Consider the following 19,031-nt stretch of genomic DNA (forward strand, 5'->3'; position numbering starts at 1 on the left):
ACTAATTACTATAGTCTTTGGTGCAACTCTTTACTGTATGTTTTTATTTCTTAGTAAAATCTTCCATCTCTCTTACATACCTATACTGTCCTGTTATTTTATCTATGTTAGGCACAATATCCTAGGATATATTAGCTTTGTGGAACTTAGCTTCATTTGGAATAAGTAATAAATATAACCCAGAAGTTAAAACAAGAGAGAGAGAGAGAGAGAGAGAGAGAGAGAGAGAGATTTAAGGGTAACAACCATTATTGTGGGCAAAGGTATATCAGTAACTCATTATTTCAGATCAGAATATGTATGTTCCTTATAAGTTAAATATCCTATTAGATTAATTTTGTTACTGAAAATAATTTATATTATGTAGCTTGAGATAAAACTTTAAATGAGCACTGCAGTTTTAGAAAATGGCTTTATTATGTTTATAATAAAATGTATGCCACACTATTTTAAGACTCCAGTCAGGATAGAATCCAGTGCAGTGAACAATGCCAGGCCTGGAGAGCAATTCTCTCTAAAGAAAACAGAACAAAATATCAATATGGTAGAAAACAGTGATTTGACCAATATTTCATTTTAGATAAACTACATCTTCAAAATGAATCAATCAGGTTCTTACAGCACAACAACCCTTTTTTTTTTAAAAATGGCACTAAATTTATTCAAATGCAATATTTCAAAGTTGGTGTCACCCTTCCAAATATATCTTAAAGGGAAAGGAAATGTCTTTTACAGCATTAAATCCTATTCAGTGGTACCTAAACAAATAAAATATGCAACTTCTTTGAATGTGTGTGTTCCTGAATGTATGTCTCATTGATGTGCTCAATAATACAAGATGATTGTATTTATGGAAGGTCCTAAGGATTTTCAGTCTCAAGCTCGCTTTAAGAATTTGGGAGGTCCAGCTGCCTTGGTCAGAGATGGGAAAGAGTTTGCCCTTGAAAAAATGGCTTATGGAGGCCCTTCTGCTATTCAAGAATGAGAGCTGTTTAATGCATGATCTATGACTTATAAAGATCAGATCTAGCTAATCTTAATCCATCCTTCTCCCCCACGGGCATCATTCAAGCCCAAATTAAGCCAATCCAAATCCCAGGTGTCAACCATCTGAGGTTGGTGCTTCAAAGCCTGAGCAATATTACCTTTGTTTTGACTAGTAATTCTTAATCATGAAAAAATATGATCTTAATTTTAAAATCTTGACTCTGCAATAACAGCAGTAATAAAGAACTCTTCTTAAAACTCTGTGTATTACTAAGTAATGTGTACTGAAGGCCATTAGTAATAGTTATAGGCAGCCTTGAACTCCATGACCTGGAGATGGCACCCTTTCCATTAAATTTCTTTCTTATGAGGGGTAAGTGTGATACTGGAGATTCACCATATTGTTATGCCCTAAAAAGCATGAGCTAAAATGATACTGAATCTAGATTCATCCCATTTCAGAAACCAAATTCACTTCTTGAACTGACAGTAATATGGGCTGCATGGTAGACTCAAACCTCTCCAATTCACTGTTTGCACTCGCAGTCTTTGAGCCCTATCAGGACATCATCTCTAGGCTGATGGGTTCATCCCAGACTCAAGATACTTCCCTATCCTCTCTGGATCAAGTTCTGGCTGCAGGTGAACAACCAGCACCAGACAACCAACACCATACAGAGTGCCATACATACTACTTGCAAATGTCTTTCACTAGAAAGCGATTACTTACTTTAGCCCAGGGTTTCCTACTTTCCATTTATGCCACTCAAAACAGCTTATCAGTGTCTGCCCAGTGGTTCACCAAAGTATTTTCATTACATATGTTTCAGGAAACAGCACTTGCAGAGTGAGTGTACCATACTGCACTGCCATGCATGCTATGGCATCCCCTCATTCTTACTGCAAGAAGCATTTAATGAGACCTAGAAAGTCATATAATGGAGCCATTTATGTATGTGAATATGGCATCCTGCACTTGGACAGGCTGAGAGGCCTACTGGGACATTGTTTTGTCAAGGTCCCCTCCAGTCACAGGCTTGGATCACAAACGCTGACATTTTCTGAGGTGCCAAAGGGAATTAAGATGCTCAATTCATTGCATGTCAGTAGAAACAGAGCCCCTAATTCTTGGAGGCATTTGAGTCTCTCAGCTAAGGATACTGCTTTCAACTTCTTCTGGCATGCAAGACCTAGAGCCAAAACCCCAGAACTCTGCATGCTGCTAGGTTGTACAAAGAGATGTAAAAATGAGTCTGTAATCAGAATCTTAAATTCTTCCTCTTGTTATTAATTTATTCAGTGGGGGGAAGGCATTTCATACATTAAGTTTTAGTGTCTGTTATTTGATGGTAATCAATTAATTTTTAACTATCTTTCAACCCTCTTTGAAGTTCTATAAATACCCTAAGCTAATAGAGACATTTTTATATTGGGAATGCAAATCCACTGTGAGCTTATTTAAAAAAAGAAGAAGTCTGGTATAGCATGTTTGTTCAATGTGTTATTAACTCAGAAAGAAAATTGAGCCATACTGAACAGCAGAGTTCTGATTCCGGGGGTTGCAAACAATTCATAGTTAAAATGACTCAGACTAATTCACATTTTTTACAAGTGAAAAGGTTCAGAATGACCTTGAATTGAAAGCTCTGGACTTGCCCAGCTGTTTCCTTTCACTGTGTCCAAAATGCCTCAGAGGTGATGCTGTAAAAATGATGGAGAGAGAGGGAGTGAGAGAGAGAGAATAATTTTAGGGGTGGTTTCAGCATCTGAGATCCTGAAAGTGGACGAATAACATGAATTTAGATTGATTTAGTTTACACTTCCCTATGAGAGAGAGTTCAAACCATTTCATCTTTGATGGCAAATGTCAAGAGCAAACACTATAGGAAGTTTGCATAAAGGAAGATCTGAGGGAGCACAGGCGCATCAGCTGGTCATAAGAAGTCTCTCATCAGATTGTTAAGTTGAAAAAAAAAATCTTATGCTATCAGCAGTGAAAAAAATCTGAAAATTTTAACATAGTGGATTTCAGCCCAGCTCCCTCAAGTGTGCGGTCTCTCAGCAGAACCCTGAGTAGCTTTCCCCGTGGTTTTTTGGCACCCGTATGACAATTCTCAGTGCAGCTCCTCTTTTTGCTGAAAATACTTCACAGACAACACTGCAGGTTGTGGAAGTTGCTCTTAAGAGCAGCAATTCATTCTGGAGGGATGAAAAGACATAAATGGAGGGATGAAAAGACATAAACTCTCAATTGAGGCAGAAAATACTCAGACATATTAGTGGCCTTTTTTAAAATTTACATTTTCCCTGTTAGTTCACCCCTAGATCCTAATGCGTGATTTACTAATTAATTACTATTATTAGCTAATGGCAGTGAAAACTGAAATTACTGCCTGCCTAAAGCATAACAAAATTGACAATAAATTTATAGTTTCTGAATCACTTTCTTCTACAGGTCTGTTAGCAAACATTAGAGCTGTGGCTGTCTAGGTCATTCCATGAAAGTCATCCTGAACACAGGATGTCATGGCTTGGATATGGTAGTTGTGGAGCATTGCTCTCATCTTTGCCAAGGATGTACTGAGAAAAGGGGATAGGAAATAGGGCTCTGGTAGGCAATCACAGAGTGACACCCTGTTTAGGCAAAAATTGCTCTTACAAGTATGGTAGTTCTCTTGCTCTCTCTTGGCATACATGCAATTTCCCTTGTATCAGTAAAGATAGTCCTGTGCCAAACAAGGGAAAGAACAACCAAAAGCAGTAGCATAACAAGGGCAGGGTAAGCGGGGCACTAACCCTGGTTGTAAATTTTGAGTGGGGTGTCAGCAGCATCCCATAGTGCTCCATAAATCTACTCTCTGGTGTTCAGCATTCCCCCTTCTCCTCCCTCCCTTGACTTTTCAGTGCTTGGCATCCTCATACTTTCCCACCCTTGGGTCTCTGGCAGATGATGTCTCTGACCAAGGGACAAAAAAATGACTAGTCATGACTCTGGCCAGTAGAATCATGACTGACAATTGACAGTGACATTTCTGTCTTAGATGGGATTTTTTCCCTCTCTCAGAAAATGGCATATTCTCCAGGATACAATTGATAAGGGGATTTGAGAAGGGGATCCATGTCAATCCAGAGGACCATCTTAAAACTTAAAGCTAAAACTCAAACAGGGATGGCCAAAGTTAGACTCCTAAATTCTTATGCAGATTTACTTAAGCAAGGGGCCAGATCTGTAAAAAGCCTCAGAATCTAAAGCTCCTACTAGGATTATATATCAACTAGGGATACTGCTCAATAGCCACCTCTGGAGCAAAGTGATAAAGTACCCCTAGTCATGTCTATACCATGCCTCAAGCATCCTTGGGGAGAGTCACTCTCAACCTGGAAAGATGCCAGTGAAGCCCCTCTGAAGGAGTTCCTGTCCTTGATACTCTCAAGATCTGTCTCCAGCATCCTTGAGAATGGCTAGGGTGGTGCTCCAAAGTGGCTTCGCTACCTCATGTCTAGGATTCATGTGTGTGAACAGGAGCAAATGGTCAGCTCAAGTTCAAGAGCAGCCTCCTTGGAAGCACTGGCAATACAGTGTAGACTTATCTTTTGTGTCCCAATGGTTTGAGTGAAACAAGGACTTCCAGTGACTGGATAGTGGAAAGGAGGCATTTTAAATAAAAAAAAGATGCTGTATCTGAAAAGGAGAATATGCTTGTGTTTTTACTTCTCCAGTCTCATTTTCCACAAGTAACTTTCCATAGTACTGTGCTAATGAAGCTATATGAGTAAGTGGGACTGAGGTTTCCAAGTCACTTGAGTACTTTTGAAAATGTTAGCCAATAATAGCATTGGAGGAAATCAGTACAGAGTGGTCACTTTCAATGTTGTGTAAGGCATTGTTCTGCCTACACAGAGGATGGGTCTGAACCCACGATTTTCATCAGTATAAGCAAATTATCAGTGTAAACCTAGTGTAAATCTATCATAAATAATCCCATGCCACATCTTCCTTACTACCAACTTAATGGTTTTGGCTGAGAGATGTCTACACTTTGTGCTCTATCTTAGGGCCTTCGGTAGATGCCAAGAGCTGGCCAAGAACTATCTTAGTCTGGCATTAAAAGACTGCCCCATAGAAAATAACCCTCAGGCTGAAAATGTGAGCAATTCCACCCAGTAACCTAACTAAGGTAGGGTGACTAGGGCAGTAGCCCTGTGCTCTAACTTGGGGGTGAGGGCACAGAAAAATAAGAGGTGCAGCTGTTGTTAGTCAGCCATGCTGCTGGCACCAGCACCCAGGAGGTGCTGCTGCCCTGTGCCCTGCCTTATACAACCCGAGCAGGATCTTTAGATACTGAGGACTTTTACAAATATGATGCCTTGTTTAAGTAATAAGAATTTAGGGGTCTAACTCTGGGCAACCCAATCAGCAAGCTGCCTTGCTATGCCCCAGATACCAACAGATTCACAGTCTGTCTTGCAGTCAGGTCTCTGACCAAACTCAAGTTGCTGAAGTGGCTCTCCACTACAGGTGCATGTGCAGTGTTTGTTTGTATAACAATTACTTTCTTTCCCAATCTGAAACAGTGGGTGATCTCCAACGCTGGAACAAAATCAATAGCAGAAGAAAACAGTTTAGAAAAGAATGACAATGAAGTCACTCACTCAAACAGGAAGTTAGCAATGCATTGTTAGAACAAAAGAAAAGAGCCCAAGGAGAGAGTTTTAATGTAGCCCCTAGATACCATAGTGACCAACAACTGCATGGATACATTAGGTAGATTTAAGGTACTTTAGACATCCAAGACACGTAGGAAGCAACACAACTATGGCAGAATACCAGGGCAGCTGTCCAGGTGCCAACACAAGGTGTGGGGGGAGGGAACAGGGTGACCAAGCAGAAAGCAGGCTGGTGCTACTACAGCCACGCAGCAGCAGCCAGAAGTTGCTGCTGCCCTCAGCACCTGGCTGCCTTGTTATGCCTCTGCTTATAGGTCACATGAAGGAAATCAACAGAAATACAGTGTACTGAATATTCTATCCCATTCAAAAATATACAAAAGAAAGAAGAACCAGCAGCGGCCAGCCAAAATTACGAATGCAGTTCCATTTAACAGAAAATCAATATGACAATAAGATGCTAGTAATGAAAGAAAAACCGCAGCAGTGTCTCAATAAAGATTTCAAATTACAAGATTATAAATGGAGAGCCACAGTCATGTTGGACAGGCAAATATGACCACAGCAATACTGGATAGTTTAGGGTAAGTGCCTGCAGTTTCCAACAAAGCCAAGGGGAGCTACAAACATGCATCTAAGGGCAGGATTTGGCTCTAGGACTTGAACATGAATAATCGTGGCAGAGAGAGATGAAATCCTAGAAATAAAAGATTTGCTTGTGAGAAACCCATATAGCCAAACCCATGGGGAGACCCTTAAAGGAAATCTCTGCCATTCTTTATTTCCAAGGTTCTTGTACAACCTGGTGGAGTTTTTTATTAAGTACAGACACTATTTATTAATAATAGTATTAGGCTCTTTTATCCAAAGAGCTTCAAATATTTTCAAGACATTTATTAAGTGAGCTTTACAGTGGTCTCAGTCCTGTTCCTATTAATGATATCAATGGTAAAATGCCTTGCCCTTTAACTTTAATAGTACAGGATCAAGGTTATTGTGGCAGAAGCAGGCATTCATCTGTTCATTTTACCAAGAAGGTAAACAGAAGAGATGTTGAATGGTTTCACAAAGTGATGCTTGAGACAAGTGTGGCAGAGTTGGGACTTCCAGGAGTTCTAGCTCCTAATTTGATATTTTACCACCAGTCCATTCTTCCCATTCCAAATGGTTGTGTATTTAAACAATATATTAAACACCGTAAAATTATAAACTTCTTTCTTGCACATGATTATAATCAAACAACTCTGTAAAGTAAAACATTAGCTGCCAGGAAGACATGTGTCCCTTGTTGCCTACAAAAATGTATTCATTTCTGAACAAATCTGTAATGTGCCATCCTACCCTGCCTTCTGTCTTTCTTACACTGTCATCAAAAGGCGACCTTAGGAGATTTGGGGGGGGGGAAGGACAGGGAGAGAAAGGTTTATGTGTTTGTGGCTTACAAAGGGTTAATGTCCCTGTGCTTTTCTATCTGAATATCTTACAGCAAATGGATTAGCGAATTGTATATTGATACAATTATATCAGAGAAAAGGAAATGGGGGAAGATTATAAAGAATCAGGCTGTAGACTCAAAATGGTGGAAGTCTGTAAACTGAATATGCTGGTGACACCAAAGAGAAAAGCGTGTAGAAAAATGATAAATTAGCGAAGAGAAAGCTTCAAACTCAGGAAGCATCTAGGAAAGGAAACTTTAGCAACATATTAGGAAGGAAACGGAGCAAATGAAATGCCTAAACTGCAGACAAGCTAAACTCAAAAAGAGAGTGAAAGAAACTGCAAGTATTAGCATGTGACAAATCTGTAAAGTCAGGAAAATGACATACCTCTAAAGGGAATGATCCACTACCAGCAGAAAAGACAACAGCCTAGATTAAAAACAGGAAGAGTCATTTAGTAGCAGAATCTTGCTGAATTCTGGCAAAACTCCAAGAGACACCCAAATCTACATGTATCAAGAAACAAAGGCGCTCATTAAAAGAATGATTTAAACCAATATTGTGCATGTTGGAGACAGCCAGAGAATGAGAGAACATTCAAAAGCACTAACGAGAATTGTGTTTCACAACTCTGTCTTGGTTGGATTTTTTCTCCCCTTTTCAAAAAATGGCATATTCTCCAGAACACTACTGATGAGAATTCTGCCAGTAACTCAATAATATTGGATTCACCCCTTACAGCCACTACCTGAAACAAACAAACAAAAAAGAGTTACCTACACCAAGTGCAGCCTCTCATGGAGGCTGTTTCACCAGGACAATTGCTTTTGAAATCTTAGCTATGATATAAATTGGAGAATGTTTAAAGATGATAATAAATTAGTAAGTAAAATAAACTTAGAAAATCAAAGGGTATGTGACTTTTATGAGTACCATGACAATATAACTCTTACTGTATGCATGAGATATGGGTGTTTTGGAATTTATAACCCACATGCACAAGTGGTCAGTGGTGAATTACTCATAAAAGGCTGCCAAAAAGTTACTACAGCTATAGAGAATGTTTTAACATAGATCTCGCTCTAATGGGAAGTGTTCTGAGTCCACCACATTCTTATCAAGCCGGATAATAAAGTCTACCTGTTTTGAGATTTACACAACCGTTCCATGAGCTTGTAATAGAAATTTAGCTTCAAATTTAACTACTGGGAAAAACCAACTTCCACTAGTCCAAAATTCTGGATGAAAACAATATCATCCTGAAAAACATATTTCTCATTCTCTTCATGAAAGACCTGATCCACTGAAGTAAATGAGAGTCTTTCAACTGTGTTTTATTGAAACAGGGTCCAGTCCCAAAATTCCACATGCCACTGATTATACAGATAATATTAGGCACTCAGCAACTGAATCCACAGTATTTGTGACAAGTCTCCGCTTCCTGGAAATTATACCACTTCCATTACAAGTTATAGAAACACTTCTATCTCAAGCCATCGCAAAGCCCAATGCTAAATGGTGCACATTTTCAATATACCTCTGTTAGTCTGAGAAGTACACAGTCTTTTCAGAATTGCTGACTTTTTAGATCATACATAAAAAGGCGATAAACAGAAAATAGGGAAAAATACTGTTTTTAGTTATTATCTCATTACCTTTTAACTAAGCTTTTGATGAAGACTGTGCAGTGAACTTGCATCTGTACAAGATCTTTCAATGAAACGTGAACATTTATTTCAATAAAAGCTCTTCCTTCACCAACATCCTGTGGAAAAAGTCAGGTGTTACCAGTCATATAGATGTCTAAGCTATTGGCTTTGAGAGGCTAAGGAATTTTCTAATAAAAAAAAAAATTTGCCTTCTATCATAAAATAGTTTCTGTAATATTTGCTACAGTAAGAAAAAACATCAAGGAAATTAAACAAGATAAAAATATTTAATATAGATTAAAAATCCAGAGTTAGACAAGAAAAGGTCAGTAATCAAAAGGTGTGATAGCTACAAACAGAGCCAACTTACAAAAAAGGTTAGCCATGTAAATGGCCAAGTTAAATAAGACACAGTTAAAGTTCACTTGGCTCCAATAATATATAAACGCACTCATGATGGTTCTGGGGGACTAAGTTAGCTTCAACATAGTCTTGTTTATCTTGGCTGTTTTAGTGACTACCCATTCTGTGGATTGGCTCTGTGTGTAGACATAACACCTTTCTGCACATTCTTTACACTTGGCATCCTTCTCTATCTTAAATGTTTGCCTCAAATATCATTTTTTTTTGTTTCGCAAAATAATTCAGCGGCAAGAATGGAATCACCATTCTATATTTAGGAAAACAGTAAAAATTTGTTATAGAATTTCAAATATTCCATTTCCCTGCAAACATTTGAGCTTCTAAATGCCTGAAGTATAATCAAATATCTAATTAATTACCATACTATTTTATACCGCATTAGACAGATCAGGGAATAACAATACGTTCATCACCAGTAACCAATTCAAAACTGGTACCGACTATTAATAGCTACTATCTGATGGTGATTTGTGGACTTGTGTTATAGGACTGACTGATAGGAACAGTTAATAATTTTCTATCAAAACAATTTTCTACAGAAAATTGGATTTCTGAATAAACAAAATTTATCAAAAAAATACCTTCTTTCTACTGAAAAACACCCCAAAGTTTCATTCCTAAAAATATTTAGATTTGGATATTTTGCCATAGTGTCTCATGGAAGTTGTAGTTCAGTTTCCACAATTCCCCATTCTGCTTAATAGATCAAGCTTCCCAGCCAGACAACACTTCTTGTTGAAACTTTTGTGACCATGAACTCTTAATTATACAACTGCCTCCCTTCACAAGCAGGGTGAAGTCAATTTTTAAAGATTTTTCTTCTTTGTGTTTTTTTTTGGCAAAAAAATTCTTTGGAAAAGTCCCATTTTCTGACTAGAACTCATTAGATCTAGTCATAAAATGGGATTTTTCCCAAGAAAATAAAGGTCTCTGTTCCATTTCCTACATACCAGCTATGGAGACAAATGCAGCACCAAAGCCAATACTTTTATCAGTTCTGTGGACAACTGGATGGCTACTATTTTGGGACTGTCAATCTGGCATCACTTCTTTCTCTTACAGCATACATTTTTCAAGAAAACATAATTTTAGGACAAAAATCTCAGATAAATGCAGGGTTAACTCACCCACCAGGGGGAGTCTCCTGTGGCAGGGGTATTCATACTAGTTATGCAATACCTACTTTATGTACCCGTGTAGTTGTGAAACGCATCCATTATCACAAGCCTGCCTATACTAAACTGACAGAAAAGGGGGAGGCAGCCAAGAGAAAATGAAGACAAGCCCTGTGTCAAAGAAATTCAGTTTCTGGAACTGATGGGACTGGAAGACCACCAAAGGCTACTTAGAGAACTTGAGGCTGTGATCCTTAGATGCGCCGAGTCAGCTCTATGGACATGAAGGTAACGCTAATTATCCAGAATTCAGTAGGAGACAGATATATTTATCAACTGGGGTTCAATATTTCTGATTATTTTCCCATTGCAGTTTTGCTGGTTCAGCTTAAGTCACAGGGATGTTTTCAAAATGAATTATTTTTATTTCAAAATGGAAAAAGCAAAGAATCAGTATTGGGTGGAACCTTCTGCCTACTCGGTCTCTTAAAATATTCCTACTCCAAAGTGAACTTTCTTCCCAATGCATTTCATCCTACAAATGACTGGACCTCTCTCGTGCATTTAAGGACTTCTGAATAATATAAAAAGACAGTGCTTTAGTTTCTGTTGGCAACTGCTGCATGATCTGTTAAAACATTAGCATTTACCCACAGCTATCATATCATAATTTCTGGGATACATTAATATTGCCTAACTCAGGAAATAATGGCTATAGTGCTGTTGTTACTCTGCTTTGGTCACTGAGGAGAAAAGCTGCTTTGGTAATGGTTACCACTATATGGTTTTTAGTGGACACTTATGAGAAACCAGATATTTTACATCTCTTTATAGCTTGCTCACTCTGTAATAACAGGATAGAGCTCGATTGTGATAATAAGATCTGTTCTGAGAAAGCAGCATGTCATGTAGTAGCCTGGGACCCACAGTCTCCCTCTCTGTCTGTATTACTCTGAAGCAACATTAAATTGTGTTGGATCTATCACAGTACACCTTTTCTGACACAGATACATTATCATGAGTCCAGATGGAGGTAGCTAAGTCACCATCTATTCTTGACCACAGCAGTTCCAAATATCTTGAAGGGCAACACCTGTGCTTGCAGAAGGTGATGATTTGGTCTTCAAAAGTATGAACTGTCCCTTTAAAATATTAGCATAGAAATCAGCAGAAGCTTTCTACCCATTAGAGAAGTGAGGCTTTGGAACAGTCTGTCATTAGGAGTTAGTGGATGCATCTACATGTGCGCTTTACTGAGGAGTTGACTAATTTGCTCTGCAGTAAAGCATAATAGTCTACAGGTGCATCAGTATTAGGGAGCAATAGATTAATTAACTGTGCCATAGAACAGTACTTTCAGGGATGGTGCTAACCTATGGTGGAGTAATTTACTCTGCTGAAACGGTGATAGGGGCTGGCTAGGGCAGGAGGGTTCCAAACTGTGGGGGCTGCCTGCTGCCTAGCTCCTCCTTGTGCCCCAGCCAACCCCTCCATCCCCTGATGCCACCACCTGGAGCCTGGGGTTGACTCTCAGGGTCCCCTGACAGCCTAGGGCAGCTCTGCCTCAGCTCCAAGCGCTGTGGTCCTGGATGCATGTGTAAATGCTGCACCTCGGAATCAGCTAGGAGCTTATTTCTTCACACTAACAGCATGCATAGATGCACCCACTACAAAACTCCAACTAGCCTCAAGGTAGAGCATAAAACATTTATGAATGGGATTATATTGGGCATGTCTACATGAGCTGTTAACTGCGCAGCAGCCTAATACTGCACAATAGCACGTCACAGCACAACTGGTGCTAATATGCTAATATGCAGCATTGTGACTAAAAAGGTGTGTGCCAATGCTACTGCACAGTAATGCCAGTCCCTGTGCATTAATTTAGTACACCATTATACAAATACTAAATTTTATGCACGATAACTACAGCACATTAATGAATGTGTAGATGCTCCCACTATAATATGGTTTACTGCATAGCAGAGGACTAGATTTAATGAGGCGGGAGATACAATCCAATCCTACATGATATCTTCCTGAGCGCAGAAGTGTAAGTCTGTTCAATATTTTTCAGATAAATATATGTGTACTTAACCAGTTGTCTTAAGTATGATGTGACATCCTGACTTCACTGCATGCAACAGCAAAACTCCAAATCCAATAGAGCAAGGACTCCATCCCAGGTGGATGATGCTACTAGAGGGAGAGATTTTCAAACCAGCCTAGGGTTTTTATATACTCATCTTCTTTTTAAATGTCTGTCTATATCTCCTAAGACCCTTTGAAATATCAATTACCTATTTTATGTAAACAGTAAATTTTCAGTAAGTGATGCTGAAGCAAATTACTTTATGTGCTGGTTCTTTAGGTTAGTTTGCTCATGATCAGAAAACAGATCTAACTGGTTCAAGGAATGTTGGGTTTTTTAAAAATTATTTTTAGAGAAGGGTAAGCAGTAATGCAGTTGTACCAGCAATGCTGAGCAGAATCAGTGTAAATGTTATTTCCAAGTTCCATCTTTCTCTCTGTGACTCACTATATGTGTCTATTTCTGTCTATACATAATGGAAGGGGAATAACTTCATGCTCTGAGCATTGTACTTGTTGTGGAGAGCTCTTCCTGGTTTAGGTGCTGTGTTGCTCTTGCATCTTGTGGACTTTTAAAATCTTTTTCTCAAGTGATCTTCATCTTGTTTACTGTGACCTCATCCTACTTGTTCAGCTTGCCTGCAAGAGTAAAAAAGACCTCAAATTATATCTGTTACAAGTACCTGCAAGCTTTTGTTTATATGGAATTACATTAAAAAATTATACAATAAGCACAAATGGCCTTTATAACAGCAACATGTAGGCAGACTTACATGTAGGAGGTGTAATAGCTGAAGGGCATTGTAACAACCATAGATTGTTGTTACAGGGTTACTATAGCTTGCCTAAACATCTCCATGGAGGGCTCTCTCTTTTTTTTTCTTCTTTGTTTTGGTTTATCATCAAAGATTCACCTTCTGAGCCAATTTTTTTCAGCTTTGGTTCTGGCCTTAAGGGTGATCAAAAATGGTTCGGCCATTTTGAAATTTAAAGAAAATGGAAAACAGAAGACACAAAATCCGTAACATCTTGCTAATTGCTTTTAATCCACTGCAGGTAAAATTTCTCTCACTATATCTTCCCATAGTGTCCTCCTCTATTTTTTCATGTTCAGCTTGACCCTGTAGTCAAGTAACTGAATTCTAATGTAAGTGTGGTATGACATATTTACAAAAAGTAAATCTGGGAAGTGTGGTTACAAATACCTTGAAGAATGGGTACAAAGAGGATGGAGCTAGACTGTTCTCAGTGGTGGCAGATGACAGAACAAGGAGCAATCGTTTCAAGTTGCAGTAGGGGAAGTTTAGGTTAGACACTAGGAAAAACTTTCACACTAGGAGAATAGTAAAGCTACACAGAGAGGTTGTGCAATCTCTGTCCTTGGAGGTTTTTACTAGGACCCAGACAGATAGAACCTTGACTGGGATAATATAGTGCGAAGGTGGTCCTGCTTTAAGCAGGGAGTTGGACTAGATGACTTCCTAAGTTCCCTTCCAACCCTCATTTTCTACAATTTCTATGATTCTATGAAGTCAGTGGGCAAACAGAGAAGTCTTTTCCAGGAGGGTTTCAATAGCCAACTGCTACCATCTCATCCATTTCAACAATGGGATCTCCACCATGTGTGTAGACCCACTATGTCAAATAAAAATAAGAGGGGACGATGCTAAGCAGTTGTACATGACAGGACATGGCATATTAAGTTTGCTCAGCACTTCTGGTATAAGACACAGTTTGGGAGTCTTATGTATGGTCCAATTTGAATTGTTTGGGCTGAAATTTTAATGCTAGGGTTTTGGGATTTGTTTGTTTGTTCACATTCAAAAATCTTGTGACGTTTCTCTTCAACGGTTCTAGCACCACTGTGCTCACTGGACTGCACATGTGCCAGACCACACAAAGAAAATAAGCATGCTTCCTGCCCTCTTATCTAGGTGTGACTCATAGTTTCATTGGCCATCTCCACAGAGCAAGTGAACACACTTCAGCCTGAGGTTACATGCGAGAAGCTGGACTTTCCTTGTAATGTCTGACAAATTGATAAAATAAATAAGGGCAACTTTGCTATACAATCCTGATTCATCCAAAGAGTAGGTCTATCCTGTGTTCTGAATGAGGCAAGCCTCCTATGGGGAAAATAGCATATAGGTTTATAATTAAAAACTATATTCTAATACATAAGCACAATGAGGCTTTAATAACATATGCTTTTGGGTAGCATGTTAACTATGCACAACACAAGCATATTTGTGTGCATATACATACAGAGAACATGTCTACACACAGTGATATTTGAGGTATTTCCAAATCTAATAGCTAATCTCCATAAACGGAGATTTGTGCAATTTTGTTAATTCTGACAAATAATTATGACCCAAAGACTTTCCTCCACCAAAATAAATGCAGCTATAGAGAGTTTAGAACCAGTCAAATAATTTTGACAAGCTACTTAAAATATTCAAATAGACTGTGAACATCAATTACAGTGATTTGGTCTGCTTATAGGCACTGAGTACAGGAAAAATATAGAGATCAAATCAAAATCTGTTGGTTACTAGGAACAGCATATGTATAAGTTCATACATATGCAGAACTTCACACATACATGTGTGCACTTATGCACACACATGCACAAGGCATGTGTATATTACTATATTGGGAGGTGCCTAGTTTTATGTTGCTTTATACTTAATAAAAAATGTATCACAAAAGGCACAGCACTTCTTTAATATTTAACTTAGTGGGCAATACAAAAAAGCGTAACACACATGACTTACATGCCAAGAACCTAGCCTGCAGCGGTGTCATCAGAACATCTTAAGCATTTCTACCAACCAGGTGCCCACAGAAAGGAAGAATTTCATGTCAGTTATATCTTTATAGCTGCTTGTAAATGCACATACAGATCCTTCTACTCAGTACTTATTCAAAAGAACTTAATATAATAGTATCGACTAATTGATAATTAAAGAAGCCTTTAGGAATACTGTAAAATAGCTGTCATAGAATTTCTCACATCCACTTAGCTAGGTCAGTTCTGAGTGAAAACTCTACCATGCTCTTATAATTTTTTCCTGAGCACTTCACCATCAAGAAGGTGTATATAAGTGAATGTGGGGGGTTCAACTGCAATTTTAAATGTATCGACTGTGTTTTATTGTTGTCTCATGACTCCCCCCCTACTCTGCGCTGGGTATCACTCGGCTTCTATATTTTAGATGGCTCAGAGGTTGGCCCTTGCCCCCCTGTTTCATGAAGTAAGTATAATTAGATGATAATGCCTTTCTTGTCAAAACTTACTGCTTATTTAAGCCTGCAGTAATAATTCAAAATTATATTCAGATAACACTGTTTATTCAAATGGACACTCTTTTCCAAGGGAACAAAAGACACAATTTCTGCAAACAGATGCAGCAAACCTGTCAAGCTCTTAAATGGTTAAGTTGAGCATTTTACTTAGAAAGGCTGACAAATTTTCTTCACTTCAAAATATCATTAACACCAATAACACATTTGCCCAAGCCTATTTCTAAGTTGTAAAAAAAGATTGCTACAGATTAAGACCCTTGATATAATGCTATAAGCTCCTAACAATGGTATCTTTTATAGTGAAGAGCAACTGCAGACACAAATTGCCCCCTTTCCTGCACCTTTTTCACAAAAATCAATATTAAAGTAGTAGCTGCCTTAACTCTCCCATAGACTATATGAGAAAAAACCACAGCCATGCTTAGGATGGTTTAGGTCAATAAAGAATCAATACTGTGGTTGAATCTGTAGAAAGATAAAAGACTTAGAACTCACTACAGTGTGCCCTATTGTTTCTCTCTATTCTGAAAAGAAGCAGAAGTACCTCACTTTTTTAACTAGCAATGAATTCAGTGTTTGTGGAAAGGAAAGGATGTCACTGGAGGCTGTATATGGCTGCAGTATCTGCAGACTAGTGGTCTGATCTTGTTCACCTACACCTCCCATTTAGTTCAAGGGGATTCTAGGGAGCAAGAAAAATGCAGCAGTGGGACCCATGCACACTAGAAACCAAAACCTTCCAACACAGTTTGATCAAACCCAGCTCATTCATTAACTATGAGAGACTGCCCATGAACAAGCTGGGAGGGGAAAGGGTTCTTATCCTGATTTCTCTCTGCTTTTCCATTAACAAGCAAACAGAGCCAATTCAAAGCAAAGAAGGTTCTCTGATGTATTTAGTGTTTGCCAGACACATAACTCCCTCTTATATTTTAACTCAAATCCACCTTTCGCACTTCATGTTATGATTTGACCAAATCTGAACACCTCGGTGAAAAAAAAATGCCCAGAATCAGAGATAGATAAATTTCTTAACTCACATATAAGGTTTGGATATGTATAGTTTGTTACTACCCCTCTTCATATTAAGCTAGTTGACTCTACACATACTTCTTTTGTAAGCCTGAAAACCAGGACCATATACCTGTCTGGATAGTAACTGAAAATGAAAAAATATTGTTTTGGGTGGACTGGAGGGTTCAGATAAAAACAATTTATGAGTCCAAATCCTCCAAATTCTTTATTTGAAGATGCACTTTGTTATCCTACAAGGGGCAGCTGCTGATGCCTCTCAGTTTAGAGCAATGGCTCCTTCTTGCAAAAGACCAGTGAAAATCTAGATAAAGCTGGAGATACAGTTCTCTAAAAAATTGGAAAACTAAATGGGTAGCAATAGAAAAGATAGCAAAGGCTTTAAATGCATTTGTCTGATGAAAACAATTGTTACATAGCACACATGCTTGATCTTCAAAGCCAGAAGCAAACATTAGGTCCTTTATTGCTCTCTGTCTTGATCATGATCAGAATAAACAAACGTGTACATCTAGTTCATGCAGAAGCTAGGTCAGGGTGGCACATTTGAGACTAGCTCGTTCAGGAAGGCATGCGCTTTCATAGGCAACAAACTTCTATGTAACTGCTAGGAATGGACTGAAATTCTAGCCCATATGACTGAAATATTGATACTTGTAAGATACAGGAAGGTAGAGGAAACAGCTTATGTAAATAGCAACTTATCTAGTTCTATTAAGATGTAAATGTCCTGTAATGATGGATTTCTTCTTACAAATAATAATAATTATTATTTTACGTCTATTATTAACATAATTGTCTAATTGTTATTTGAATAATGATTATTAATAGAATGATAGTTCCATTAAAGCATCTGGCTGCTTGACCTACGGGAGGATTTCATCTCCTTGAAATCATAGTACATCCAGAAGGGTCAAAATGGGTGGTAGGAGTTCATAAATCAATATGTCTTTCCCATATTACTAAATGACGTGGGGCTTTGGGAAGGATTTCTGTTTGGAAAAGAGGTTTACACCATGGAAAAGACTTCTCAGCATTTAACAGCAGAGATGCAGTGAGGAAACATGCACCACAGACAGAAGAGATGAGCACTGCAGAAGGAAACTATCTGCAAGAAGACCTTCTAAAAAAGCAGACTATGTTCTCCTTCCAGTGCTTGCTCAGAGCAGCACCAGGGAATGGTCAAGGTAAGTACTAACAAAGGTAAAGCTTCTTCTGCTTCAGTGGATACTGTGGACGTTAACAGAAGCTCCCTCCCCTGACAGTCCTCCTCCCTATCATCAGCACTACTGTATTTTCCAATGGGAAATTTTTGGCTGATTCCAAATTTGTTATAGAACAGCAACACAAGACGATGGGCTTCTGGGTCCTGTGGCTAGTAGAAATCTGCTAAGGACAGTAAAAAGCAGGAAGGCCACTGAATTTTTATTTGAGGCTTCCCTACCCATCTGCTGTTTCACTCCCTCATTCACCCTACAACCATCCCTCCTAAATCATTTTTTTTCTTCTGGGAAGTCAGGCCAGTGAGCAATGGTAGAATGAATCAGCTGGCCTCTCTGTGCCATGGGTGGTGGTGGTGCCGATAAAAAACCAAAGCCAAAAACAAAAAAACCAAAACCAAAAATTCAAATTAAAATTAAGTCCTTAACAGTGGGACAGGACAATGAAGAAAGAATACTTCACAATGGTTGCAGGATAAAGGATGCAACAGTATAGAAACCTCTGGTCACCTAGGTTTTCCTTGCCATTGAATCAAATTTTTTCTCCTGTGAAGTACTGCATGATTGCTGATGCACAAGGGCATCCCAATGTTAAAGAAGACTGGTGCCAGTGTAGCAAAACCCCAGTTTTTCTTTTTTTTTAAAAATGAATTCCTTCTCCTTCCCCAACCATTTCTGACTTTGTCTCTTCCTCTCTATTCCCTATAGATAAGTATAAGTGAGCTAAAACACAGGATAAGCTTCAGCATTTTATTTTGGTAGCAAGTTCTTTTTGTTTTGTTTTTTCTCCTTCTTTATATTATATAAGTATTATGTTTACATTGATTTTTACTGTTCTATCTTACTGTTTTACTGGTACTATATGATTTAGGCCTACATATGTAATTTAGTATAAGTCATTTTGCTTGTCAAGTCTCTATCCTGTCCCCAGGCCCGGTTGTATAACTCATGACTCACACCTACCCCTCCTATGTAACTTGGTTCCTGAATGAATGGGGATGAATGAGGGTGCTTGAGAGACAATGGCAGTAGGTCTAAAAACAGCTCCCTCTGAATGACCAAACCATCAACACCAATATACTGTATTGTTAGACCCGG

The 19,031-nt window shown here is 38.6% G+C and overlaps 1 long non-coding RNA gene across 1 annotated transcript; it reads right to left on the reverse strand.

Moving 5' to 3' along the window:
• Positions 1 to 221: 221 nt before the first annotated feature.
• On the reverse strand, positions 222 to 9,976 carry LOC109319579. Its single transcript, XR_002103548.1, has 3 exons — positions 8,750 to 9,976; positions 2,619 to 2,688; positions 222 to 514 (listed from the first exon to the last, which is right to left on the reverse strand). It is a non-coding gene; the product is annotated as an uncharacterized LOC109319579 (long non-coding RNA).
• Between the last annotated feature and the right edge of the window lie 9,055 nt (positions 9,977 to 19,031).

Source organism: Crocodylus porosus, unplaced genomic scaffold, assembly GCF_001723895.1.
Source record: "Crocodylus porosus isolate Cpor-Errol unplaced genomic scaffold, CroPor_comp1, whole genome shotgun sequence".
Classification (NCBI taxonomy): domain Eukaryota; kingdom Metazoa; phylum Chordata; order Crocodylia; family Crocodylidae; genus Crocodylus; species Crocodylus porosus.